General features: G+C 52.5%; 1 long non-coding RNA gene across 1 annotated transcript; it reads right to left on the bottom strand.

Annotated features, from left to right (window-relative positions):
* Positions 1-342: 342 nt before the first annotated feature.
* On the bottom strand, positions 343-12403 carry LOC107185040. The gene is made up of 3 exons (XR_001515947.1): positions 12391-12403; positions 2550-2553; positions 343-435 (listed from the first exon to the last, which is right to left on the bottom strand). It is a non-coding gene; the product is annotated as an uncharacterized LOC107185040 (long non-coding RNA).
* Between the last annotated feature and the right edge of the window lie 562 nt (positions 12404-12965).

Genomic DNA, 12965 nt, shown 5'->3' with positions numbered 1-12965 from the left:
AAGTGGGAATGAGACAAGAAACATAGGGAAGGGCCAAGGACACTCCAGAATTGAGTAGGCGGGCAAGGGTGTCTGTTGGGCACATTACTAGGAAATAAAAGGCAACAATTTTCATTTTGACGTGGGGACTTCGATCCAGCCAAATCCAAATGTTCCCCTTGTCAGCACACTCGTGCCTTCTAGGAAAGAACCTCACCCTCTAAGTTTTAGGCAAAGCTGCAGCCCAGGGAATCATCAGGGAAACACAAATCCAAACCACAGTGAGATGACCTCATACCTGTTAGCATGGTTATCATTAAGGAGACAAGAAATCATCAGCGCAGGGGAGGACTTAGAGAAGAGGGAGCCCTCATGCCCTGCTGGTGGGAATGCAGATTGGTGCAGCCACTGTGGAGAACAGTATGGGGGTTCCTCAAAGAACTAAACATAAAACTACTGCATGACTCAGGAATTCCACTTCTTTCCAAAGAAAACAAAAACACTAACTCAAAAAAATATAGTGCCCACCATGTTCATTGCAGCATTATTTGCAGTGGCTAGTGTGTGGGAACAAATTAAGTGTCCATCAATAGGTAAATAAATTGTGATATATATACACAATAAAATATTATTCAGACATAAAACAGCATCAACAATATGCATGGGCCTTGAGGGTATTGTGCTAAGTGAAACAAATTAGACAAAGAAAGGCAAATATCAAATGATCTCACTAATATGGGGGATCTAAAAAACAATGTAGGCTCATGGGTACAGAGAACAGGATGGTGACTGCCAGAGGCAGGGGGTTGGGGATTTGAAAAATTACTAAATGACTTGGTATTTTTTGTTTTGTTTTGTGTTGTTGTTGTTGTTTTTTTAGTTTAAATACATTGAATAAGAATATTTTTTTAAAAAAAAAGATGAAGAGCCCAAGGCTAGGAGAACGTCCCCATATCCCTGAACTAAGCTATAGGGAAACTGGAAACTAAACTGAGTCCCCTGATTCCATATTCCAAATTCTTGTCACCCTCTTGTTAGCCGTAGAAGGTGGGTTATACTAGTGTTGCCCCCTTTTTACAGATTAAAAAATTGAGGCTGAGAGAGTAGAAAACCTGCTCAAAGTGTATGCACCACTTGCCAGTAGTGGAGAAGAGAAGAGACTTTGGATTTGGACCCAGGACAAGGGCACCTTCTGGTGTCCTGGAGCAGAGGTAGTGGCAGCTCGTGGGGAGAGCCGGGGAGCTGACATCAGGGGGAACAAGAATGCAGAGAGGCAGGGAGAGCAAAGGAGGCAGCCCCTGAGGGATAGGAGGGAGGCCGCTGAGGAAGGTGCTGCTCACCTCCCCCAGCAGGCAGATTTCATGGCAGTAAACAGCCCCCCTCTGAGCAAGTGAGCAAGCACTGTGACAGCACAGCTACTGTGGCACCCCAAATCCACCCAAACCCCATGCATTAAGCCACAGGCCCATCCAACCGTCCCTCGCCCAGGTTCTCATGCACCTTCTGCCCATCAGACAGATGTACTAGGAGCAGCCGAGGGTCCATGTGAGCCCAGTCACAGCACCCACCCCCTCACTCCCAGCACGCGGACCGCAGGAGACAGAACACACAGGGTGGACAAAGGTAGATTTACAGCTGCAAGTACACGAAACACAACATTTATTCCTGTAGCATTATTTCTGTATTCATTGTTGTATTTATTATAATTATAATAATTATTGTTGTTGACCCACTTTTGCCCACCCCTGTATGTAAGATCACTTGGCGATGGGAAAAATCGTTCACAACGTTCTCCAAATAGCCGACCTCTGCTTTGCAGCGATCACCCCCTTCTTGGCCCAAAGTCAAATCCTGCTGCAGAGCAAACCCATCTTCTCTCTTCCTACTTTTGCTTTTGATGAGATGGGCAGTAAAAGGGGGCGTGGACAGAGAAAAAGCACAAAAGGCACAGAATCAGGACCTAACCTTGCGGCCTGGAGCAGACAGAGCAGGGAGGGGAGGTGGGAGGACCCGCTAAGGTCCAAAGGGAACCGGTCAGGGTGGCCGCTGGTCTGTGCTCTGAGTCAGGACCCAGCGAACAAGGACGGAAGACACACTTCCTGGCGTGGTGAATCTTTTACTCGTGAATCTTTTCCTGTGGCTGCCTCGTTAAATGCAAGCTGTGGAGCTGTGATAGCGGCTTGTGGGTTGTCATTATCGCAGCCTGGAGGCCATTAACCTCTCCAGGGTGTCAGAGTGCTCCTTGGGATCAGGAGACATTCAAGCTCCCTGTGTCCCATAGATGGGGGTGTTTCTCTGGCCCCCACCTTGGGGACCTTCCCTTTTTGCTCTGCATTAGGGTTCTCATACTGGGCACTGCTGACATTTGGGGTGGACGAGTGTTGAGGGGCTGTCCTGTCTACTGTAGGATGTTTAGCAGCATCCCTGGTCCCTGCCCACTGGAAGCCAGTAGCACCCACCAGACAGGACAATCAAAATGCCTCTCGACATTGTCACATGTCCCCTGGGGAGAAAATTTCTCCCAGTTGAGACTCTGCATACATACTCTCCTGGGGTCCAGAGGACCAGACCCATCTCCCCTCCAGCCCCAGGCCTCCCCAAGCTCCCTGCTCAGCCCACATGGCCATCTGCCTGTCGGATATTGCTCCATGGGTAACTAGAGGCATGGTCTTCCCCCAGGCCACCTCCCCAATCCCCTAGCCACGTCTGACCCCCACCCTCCCACTGAACCTTGCCCTCCTCCGGGGTGCAAGGCCCCTGGGTCTGAGCCACTGTTGTTCTAATAAAAAGCTGATGGTCTCCACTCACCTCTGCTCACAGCCTACATCCAATCCACAGTCAAGATTATGGGCACTGCCCCTGGACCACTTCCAAACTGGCCCCTCTCTCCTCCTTGCCACAGGCTTGGTGAGGGCCCACTTCTCACGCTCTCCCCGCCTCTAGATGTGCCCCCTCCTACCCACCACCCAGGCCTTCGCCACAGGGCACTTTCCAAAGCACGAATGTTGTCGTGTCTGTTGTCTCAGAGATAAATCCAAACGCTAGGGCCACAGGGTCGGTCCTCTGGCCCCACTTGAGCATGCTCACAAGCACATGTGGCCTCGTCAGCCTGATGATGATAATATACTCAGAGCAGCCTTGAGCACACTGGGCACTTTTCTTATCATTTTAGAGAGAGTCCTTTGTTTAAACCTCACAACTACCCTGATCAGCAAATACCCACCCCTATAGTCGTCATTTGCCCGTAAGGAAACTACGCTACCCGTCCAGCCCCTTCCCTTGGAACACCCTTCCTCCGTTCAGATCACCATGGTCAGGCCGCCCCTGTCAGCAAAGCCCTCAGGCATGACCAGGGCTCCGTCTGCAGAGGGGGAGGTCTCCCACCGCCTGAGACCCAAGGGTGGCCTCCCTCCTGGAGACGGGACTTGACCCAGAGAGTGCTGAGCCGATGGGAGCCGATCTGACCTGCCATGAGCACAGGCTGGGCCCACAGACGGTGTCCCCACTCTTGCAGGCTCTGTGCCGCTGCTCCCCGAGACCAGCCTCCTCAATGCGGGGCACCTTCCCTGGACCGTGCGCAGGCCAGTCCCGTGCAGACGTCCAGGGCGGGCTTCTTGGTGAGCCTGTCAGCCCGGCTTCTGGGCTCCGCACAAAATCGTGTTCTATTGTTCGCAACAAGCACACTCTTCTTGCCTGTGTTTGCAAGTCTCCCTTCCCTCTCTCTTCTAGAAGGTTCCATACACTTTTATCTACTTTTCCAAATCCTCCTAGTATAACTCAAAGGCCACCAACCTCCAGGACACCTTCTCTGTTCACACAACACAATGCCATTGGTGAGCGGCACCTGTGTGACCAGAAGCCACACCCATGCAGGCATCTCCTCTGAAACTGGTGTGACGACAGTAACCGCCCCCTAGGGCTGGGGAGCAACAAAAGGATATTGTGTAGGAAAAGGCACCTGGGAGGTCATCTGTCTGCCATATTCTGGGAGTTCAACAGACGTTTATATAAAAATCTTAGAATATTAGGCAATGGCCTTAGGACACCTTCCTCCAGGACAGTTTTCATCCACGTTTGCCCCAGGAACTGGTGGGTGGGATGGAATCCGGCCTATGTAAGAACCAGTCCTGAGGATGTGCCCAGCGCCTCTTTTTGGAACCAGAATTATGGTACAGCCAGCGTTGTCTGAAGTCGGGATTCCCAGCTGAGACTAGGACCCAGCAGAAGCCAGCACCACAGTCTGAAGCGCGGCCTGAAACAGACATTTTGCTATAAAGGAACTGTCTTGGTTGTGTGCTCCATAGGATGTGATTTAGCCACCACGAGTTCCAGCCCCGTCTCCCGCCCCCACTGCCTTTCCTTTGCAGAGTAACTATAGGCCCGTCTCTTCCCCTCCCTGGGCCACAGTGAGTGTCCTTATCTATAACATGAGCCGTTGGCCTACATGATTTCAAAAGCCTTCCAGGAATAATATCCTGGGGGTCAAATCCTCAACCTGCTGCTTAGTTCCAAGAATGGGGTATGTGTATATGTGTGTGTACACATGTATGCAAGCATGTGTGTCTGCATTCATGTATGCAGTGTGTGTGCCTACTACACCTATGCAGTGTGCCTGTGTGCACATATGCAGTGTGTGTCTGCATGCACATATGTAGTATGTGTGTGCCTACTGCATGTATGCACTGTGTGTCTGCGTGCACATATGAAATGTGTGTGCCTGGATGCATTTATGCAGTATATGTGCCTGTGTGCATGTATGCAGTGTGTGTTCCCATGTGCATGTATGCAGTGTGTGTGCCTGCATGCTTGCTCAGGGCATGTGCTGCACGGTTTCAGTGTCCTTTCACTTGATTGATGATGCCTCCCATCAGATGCCAAATATAAACACAGACTACAGAGACTTCACTTCTCGCATCCACTGCCTTCAGAACAGATAAGGTTCGGGGAGAGGCATGCCGCCGCTGACATGCATAAATACGCTGGCAAGCGTCAGAGCCCCTAAGGTCTCTTTTTTCCTGGCAGGTATGCTGGAAATATCCACATAATTGTGTGACAAATATCGCACACAGCTTGGCTTAACAAAAATCAGGTGTTTCATTTGCCCAGGAAGGTGGATGTGCCATCTGATAAACAAGCCTAAGAGACTCACGTTTTTTCCTGAGTAATTATATTCTGATGGCTGCATGGACAGACCATGAGAAAATCAAATTATTTTTATAAAGCAAGAAGAAATGTCTAGTTAAATACACACAAGCACTGCCACGAGAATCACAGGTGAGCCCGCTGGGAACACAGGCTCTGATTCTATGTAAATAACAGAATGATTGGAAGACCCATTGTTCTCCTCGTCATGGTGTATTTTTAGGTTAGCTGGCCCCATATCCCTTCTTAGGACGTCATCAAATGTTGTTTTTAAAGCAGGCTATCACAAGAGCCTTCAAAAAATTCCTTTCCTCTCCCCTAGAGTCCACATTCTACCCACAGCCTCAGGAACTGACCTCACATTAATAATAAAATGGTGCATTCCCTTTCTCAAAAATCACCGCTGGCCTCTCCCAGTTTGAAGTCCAAAACCCCTCGTGTCCTTCAGGCCCTCAGACTCTCCGGCTCACCCCCTGTCCTGTCAGTTTCACCCCATCTTCACTCCCAGGGTGTGCTCCTCTCCCCGTCAGCCAATGGAACCCTTGCCTGGCCCCCCAACACCCAAGCTCTTTCTCTCACACCCCCAAGCCTTTGTTCTGCCTGTCCTCTCCCAGCCCGTTACCCACCTAGAAACCCCTGCCTCTTCTTATGGCCCGGCTCACACGTCCATTCCCCAGGCGATTCTTTCCCACGCATCCTCATTCATTTGGTCAACAAATATTTGTGGTGGAGCCCGGGCACCAGGTGTTAATGATACAGAAGTCAATAGTGAGGGTGACACACTGAGACACATGAGGGGTCATTTGGAAACCAGAAGATGTTACCAAGAAAGCAAAGCTGAGTCCCTGACAGCAGTGCCCCTGAGTGCAGCGCCTGGCAGAGTGTGGGTGGAATGAAGGGATGCCCCAGGGATGGGCGAGGGATACACCGGGGACGTGGGGAAGCCACGGGGCCCTCTGGGGAGCTGGTGAAAGCAGCTGTGGGCAGATCCCACGTGGTGCCACCAGGAATGTCACCCCAACCTGGGCAACTGGTCTGACTGCTGGTGCTGCCAAGGCCCAGGAGAAGGGCCCCACTGAAGCTGCACGGGGTCAGGAGTTGGCTAAGCAGGTAGAGGCCAGGAGACAGGGCCCCTGGGGCCTGTGGAGCTGCTGAGCCTCACCCTCAGGAAAGGAGAGGTGACTCCAGCAGTCATGGGGTGTCTGGGACACCCGTCCACTATCTTCTAAGCAGCAGCAAACGGGCGATGAACTTGAAGGGCCGAGAGCAGAAGATCCTCCACCTGGCTCAGCCCTGGATGTACCCACGTACAGGCAGCAGCCAGCACATGCCTGCTGAGTGAGGTCGGGAGTGAGCAGCACCTAAACAACGAAGTGGGCACTGTGAGAAGCCAGGGGGCACGTAGATCCTCCCTCCATTTCCCTTTAAAAGCGGAGGCTCTCAGGGCCTGTGGCTGAGGACAGTGAGATGGGGGACACATGAGGAGGGGAAATGGAGCCCCCAGAGGAGTACACTAGGAGCGGCTCCTTTTCCTCCTCTGAGGCCAAGAAAGAACGAGGACAAGCCAGTGGGCTACTTCCGGCCTCGGGAGCTGGTCCCAGGGGCACTGGTGAAGGGGTTCTGACTGCTTCCTTGGGCCCTTTATCTCTGCTATTGTTTTAAGAGCGTGACCTCTGTCCCAGCCCCATCCCTGCCCCAGGTCACACTGCATCTGCCCTCCCTGCTGTGACTCCACCAGCAAGCTCCTAGCTAAGGGCGGTGCCTCTTATGAAATGCTCCTTCCATAGGAAAATGCCATATGTAGAGACACAGAAACCGGCAAAGTGCAGCTGGAGCTAAGCCTGCCTGGGCTCTGAGGAAGCCCAGAGAGCCCGTCCTGTAGAGCCGGCGTCACATTCCTCTTCCCACACAAGCAGCTTGGAAACGTCCCGCAGGCGGAGTGCACACCGCTCAGGGACAGGATGGGTCCTGGCCCTGGACCAGGGTTCAGGCAGAGGTGAGAGGGAATTAAGACCAGCCCAGGTCCCAGGGTCCTGCGAGGGACTCGGGCCCAGCATTCCCTCTGAGCAGAGAAAGTCACGCGGCCACATGGCCTGCAGGGTGTCCAGGGCACAGGGAGCAGAGTCAGGGACAGAGTGGGGACGACAGTGGGTAAGCTGAGGACTGAGACACAGGCTGAGGAATCTGCCTGAAGTGGACAGGGGCTGGGGAGACAAGGGAGCCTCTGGGACAGAGGAAGTGGCAGCCCGAGGTCAGCCAGAACGCAGGGGAGAGACGGGAGCGGGAAGCGGCCCTCGGAGGGCTTTGTCTTGTCCACAAAAGCAAGCAGGAAGAGGGCTGGCGGTGGGCACTGCGGTGGGCATCGCAGCAGTCCGCGGGCGGAGCATCATTGGCATTCCATCTGGCTGTAGGCAAGGTGGAGTTGGTCTGAAGCCCAGTGTCCAAGTTAACAAAATGCCCGTGGCGGGGGCTTTACAAAGGTTGTTGAGTGAAGACTCGCCTCTAAGTCCTGAGCCTCGGTCCCTTCTGCTATAAAACCTCTCCCGGTAATATACTTGGAACATGGTAGGAGCCCCACAAATGGCTTCATTAACTATCCTTCATGGGTAAAGAAAGTGACCAGTAGAACTCAAACTGTGAAAGGGAATTAACACCGGATTGAATATCTGGACCACAGAGTTCTGTCACTTTTATAGCACTTTACGTTCCAAAACGTGTTCATGTGGATAACTTCTGGAGGGTCCCAAGCATGTGTGGTTACTGTTGAGACTGCTCCAGTAGAGAGTTTGGTCGTTTGCCTAAAGTCACATGGCAGGTCTGTGGTGGGCCAGACTAGGGGCCAGATGCCCTGCCTCCAGCCCAGGACCAGCCCAGGCCTTCATCTCGTCTCCCAGGTGAAGAGCTCAAAGGCAGCAGAATGTGTTAGAGGGGCTGTCTTCTCAGCTGGCCAGTCCTCGGGGGGTGGGGGGCCGAGGAGGCTGGAGGAGGGCAAGGCCGGAGAGTGGTGAGCAGGTGGAATCCAGGGGGACTTCCTGCAGAGGTCAAAAGGATGCATCCCTCTTAGCCTTGGTTGAGGTTGGTCCTCATTCCCAAGATGGCGACTCCAGCACCCTCTGGGCTATGATGATGCACTCTGGGTTGTCTCTGGAGCAAGCCTGGGCTTTGGGGTGGACACTGGGAGCAGGAATATCCCTTTAAGGTGTGACTGGTTTAAGATAGAGAGGGGTGACACAGCTCAGCCAGGTAAGTTGGGGTTCAGAGGTGGGCTCAGGCAGGAGTGCTCAAAAGGCCAACTGAGGCAGGATTGATACCATGCAGTTTCAGTCAATACACCTCACCAGCCCTGCAGATTCTGAGCCAAAAACCACCCAACTACTTCCAGGCCTGCCTGCTAATGGAGCTGAGTCTCCTGAGGTCTCTTGTCCTGTCAGATTTGTGTAGACTCTCCATCACCAGGGGAAGAGCACGGTGCCTAGAGAAGCCCAGTGCTTCTAAGAAGCCACAGCTCATACTACAGGAGCCTGGGAAAGGTGGGTTTGAAGGTCAAAGAGCTCTGGTCTCTCTTGACATTAGTCTGTAATTCTCTAAGATGTAACCATGGGCCAGGCTGGGTGAAGGACCTCTCTGCACTATTTTGCAACTTTCTGTGTCTCTAAAATTATTTCAAAATGAAAAGGTAAAAAAAATCATGGTGTCATGACATTGGCCTTCAACACCTGATGCCACTAACCTGAGGACCCTTTGACAATCCCACCAGCATCGAAGCAAAGACTCCGACCCAGTCAGGGCCTTTCGGGAAGAAGCGTCCCAGAGTTTGGTACTCCTTCTCCCACCGCCACTGCTCTGTGTCAGACTTGCATTTCTTCTCATACAGACCCTTCCTACCAGCCCCTGTCTCCACTCTCTCCTTCCTCTGTCTATCCCCTACATCACCACCAGACGGGCATCTCTGAATCTCTGCTCTACTTCTAATTCTCCAGGGGCCCTTAATCCTTTTGGGATGAAGTCAAGCTCCTTAGAGAGTTCTTCAAAGCCAATCACAATGTGGTCTCAACCACACACCTTTCAGCGTCATCTCCCCACACAGGCCCCACTGTCATCCAAGTCAAGAGCCCCTGCACCAGGCGCACCAGACCTCCAGACAGTCCTCAAAAACATGGCCAACTCACCCAGCCAGTGTGGCTCAATGGTTGAGCATCGACCCGTGAACCACGAGGTCATGGTTCAATTCCTGGTCCAACAGTGATCAATTCATCCAGCCTCTCCTTCTTTGCCCAAACTGTTCCATCCACCTGGTAGGCCCTCCCTAATCTCTCTCCGTCAGTCCTTCTCTTGCTCAATACTTAGCTCAAAATCCTTTGCTACTTTCCTCCCACCCAGTGGAAGAATGCTTTTCTCAAGGTCCCCAACTCTCTAAGGGGTCGGCACCTAAGAGACAAACAGTGCTCTTGTCCTCCATCGGGCAGTTGGGTCCTTCCTATTGGGAGTGATCTGGGAACAAGGCCCAGGTCTGGTTCACCTTTGCCCCCCTGGCTGTCTTGCTGGATGGATATTTCTGGAATGTACTTTTTGAGGGAAACCCATTCCTCAGTGCAGAGAAACAACATTTGGGTCCCAGAACTGTGCAGTTGTTTTGAAAAGAAGTGGAAATTACTGACCTTCAAAGCAAATTTGAGCTGAGGGTGTGCCTGAAACAAAACACACAAGGAAGTGGGAACAGGGAGGGGACCCGAAGCTCTTCCAGCTTTGTGGTCCCACCAGGAGAACATCTTCCAGAGCCAATAGCAGGTGGAGTTCGGAAAAGGTGGGAGCAAAGCCTCTTCCCGCCTCCTTGTGGCCTTCAGGATGCTTCTGGGTGTTTCATCGCCTTTTTCTTGGAGTGGGGTAGGGGCTGGCTTCCTCTGAACAGGTCCTCCTGCAAAAGGGGTCTGGGGGACTGGAGGAGGCAGGACGTGAACAGGGCTCGATTGAGTGAGGCCAGCAAAATTGTACGCGGCTGGACAGCAGCATCGATCCACCACGGGTGGGAGGAGAGCTGGTGGGGTGGGCCTGCTATGCTCAGCAGGTATCTCATCTGCTCTCTCCTTGGTCACGCGGCCTTGAGAGTCTGTTTGCAATTACAGCCTGTTTTGATTATTAGGTCAGAATATTCATCTCCATGGGCTTATGATAGAAAGCCAGAGCAAAACAGCATTCCTCGTTTCAAACTAGGCCTCCCTTTCTTTGTATGTGTGTGTAGTTTTTGCCTTTTCCTTGTTTAACCAATGCATTCAGTTCTTGACTCCAGGAGGGTGGTGGCTGCAAGAGGCACCCAGAGGCAGCGGATGCAGTGGCCCTGTAGGGCAAGAGTGGGAGGCCTTGGCTGCTCCCTCGGAGCCCCGCCCAGTGAGCAGGCCAGAGCTGGGCGGGCTTTGACTCACGCAGAGGCAGCTGGCTGCCAAACGCAGGGGCTGATGTTGGGAGAGTCCTAGGAGGCCAGGCCTGGCTGGGAGGGACCTGGAAAGTCAACTGTGGAACCCCCACCAAGTAGTTAGGCAATCATTCTTCCTATTCCTCCAGGGATGAGAAACTCACTACCCCTTGGGCCACCTGATTCATTGGGCATCAATTCCAGAGAGGAAAATGCACCCTTACTTACAAGAGTGGTGAGTCCTTGGCCTCCAAGTCTTCGCCAGACCAATATCTCTGTTTCTTCAAAACACTGAGTTTGAAAGATTCTAGTCTCATTATCATCCTGAGCAAATGTAACATCCCCCGTGTGGTCTGACTACTCAGAACAATCAGGACTTTCACCTCCTTCCTTCCAAATATTATACATCTCTCATCATGGAGCCTGTGCTCCTTCTCAGTAGACTCAGGTCTAGACCTGAAGGAGGAAACGCCCTCACAGGACACAAGTGTAAACACTACCCCTTTCTCCCTCTGAGCCCTTTTATGGGTCCTCACAGCCCAGGCCCCCTAAGATTTGTCTTCATTCTGAGACTCTGGAGTGCCCCAGCATCTTCAGAACAAAGAGGAAAGGGGCAGAAGAGGAGAGGGAAGTCACTGCTCTCAGTCCCAGCGTAGTCAATATACTCTCCCTGCCTCCAGCCATGGTGGCCTGGCTTCAAGGGATGGAGGGGGGGCGGGGGGAGTCAAGCCCCTTTCCCTCTTCCTCATGATTCTTGGGATGCTGCTGGATGTGTCATCATGTTTTCCTTGGGGTTGGGCCAGGGGCTGGCTTCCTCTGAGCAGGAGAAGAAACAGAGAGACACACAGACAGAGACGGAGAGGTCACGGTCTCCTGTAGAGCCCTTGGGGACTTACAATAATCTTTCTCACCCATGCAGTGTCTTAACAACTATGGGAAATAGACACGTATGTTACTTATATGAATCTATTTTGCAAAACTGAGATTCAGAAAGGCAGAGGTCACCAAGCTAATGAAGATTGGCTCTGGGAGAAAAGGCAGAGAGGTTCTCTGAGCCAAAGCTTGGATGACACCCCTGCTGGTGTGGCTGTTGGTTGGGCATCACCAGGGCACTGAAAGGTCACTGGTTCAATTCCCCATCAAGGCACATGCCTGGGTTGAGGGCTCAATCCCCAGGAGGGGGTGTGCAGGAGGCAGCTGATTGATGTTCTGCTCTCACATTGATGTTTCTCTTTCTCTCTTCCTCTTTCTCTCCCTCTAAAAATCAATAAATATATATTTTTAAAAGCTTGTTGACAGTCAGAGGGGCAGACCCACAGAGTGCTGAATTTGTTTTAGATGCATGATGATATAAGCAATCTCATTTATCATCCAAACTGGGTCTTTGGGACTGAAAGGGGGCACTATTAATGTTTACACAAGACACAGCCCATCCCTGGCAAACCAGGATATACGTCCTCCAGCCACAGAGTCCTCCAGTCCCAGGCCCCCCAAGCCACCTCTCTGTTCTGCATGCCCACCTCAGAGAACAACCCAGAAGCACCACTGACTGACACAGTGGTATCGCTGAGGATGACTCAGTTTCCTTCTACCAGCTCAGACCTTTCTAAGAATCAGATTGTTCCATGCAATCGCCTCTTGGACACCTCCTCCTGGGTGATCCTGGGCCCCACGCATGAGCCTCTCCAAATGCTGTCCTGTGCGAGTCACAGTTGCACGTGGGCATCTGGTCTACCCCACAGCACACACACACACACACACACACACACACACACACACACACATGCACACACGCACGCACGCACGCATGACACAGTATAACCCAGCTTTCGGCACAGACCCACAGCCTTGAGCTCAACTTCACCCAGTGATGCAGGTTACCCAGCAATCCGGACTGCTCTCATCACCCCGGCCAGACCCCTTGGTTTGTTCTGCAGTTGGAGATGGACTCTCATCTCTCATTTTCTTCTCCCGTTTCAGACCGATTCTGAGTTAGGTCTCAGTTTTCCTGCCCCTGGCTTCTCTGAGGAGCCAAACCACTGCCCACCTCCTGTCTGACTCGGGTCTCTGCTCACCTATGTCAGTTCCCACCCTCATCCTGGGCTTGATTTCATCATATTCACCCCCACAGTCGCTGCACGCCGAACACAAACCTGCCCAAGTGGACCCACAACCTCTCCTCAGAACTCAGTTCTCCTCCTGCATTCCTGGTGGTAGATAGACCCCGCCGGGCACCTGGTCACCCAGGGGAGGCCTGCCAGTCCCCAGAAGCACAGTGTTACAGTGGTGCACCCCCTGTCCTCATATTCCCAGGAGAATGATCACACGTGTCCCCACCTCGTTGTGCCTTCTCCCCTTCCCTGTGCACAGTGCCGAGCACGGGGCTGGTCTGCAGTCAGTGCTCGGCCACCCTCTGCTGCAACAAAGCCAGCAG

This window comes from Myotis davidii, unplaced genomic scaffold (genome assembly GCF_000327345.1).
Source record: "Myotis davidii unplaced genomic scaffold, ASM32734v1 scaffold513, whole genome shotgun sequence".
Taxonomy (NCBI): Eukaryota; Metazoa; Chordata; class Mammalia; order Chiroptera; family Vespertilionidae; genus Myotis; species Myotis davidii.
Note: the sequence above shows the minus strand (reverse complement) of the source record. Positions and strands in the feature narration are given on the sequence as shown.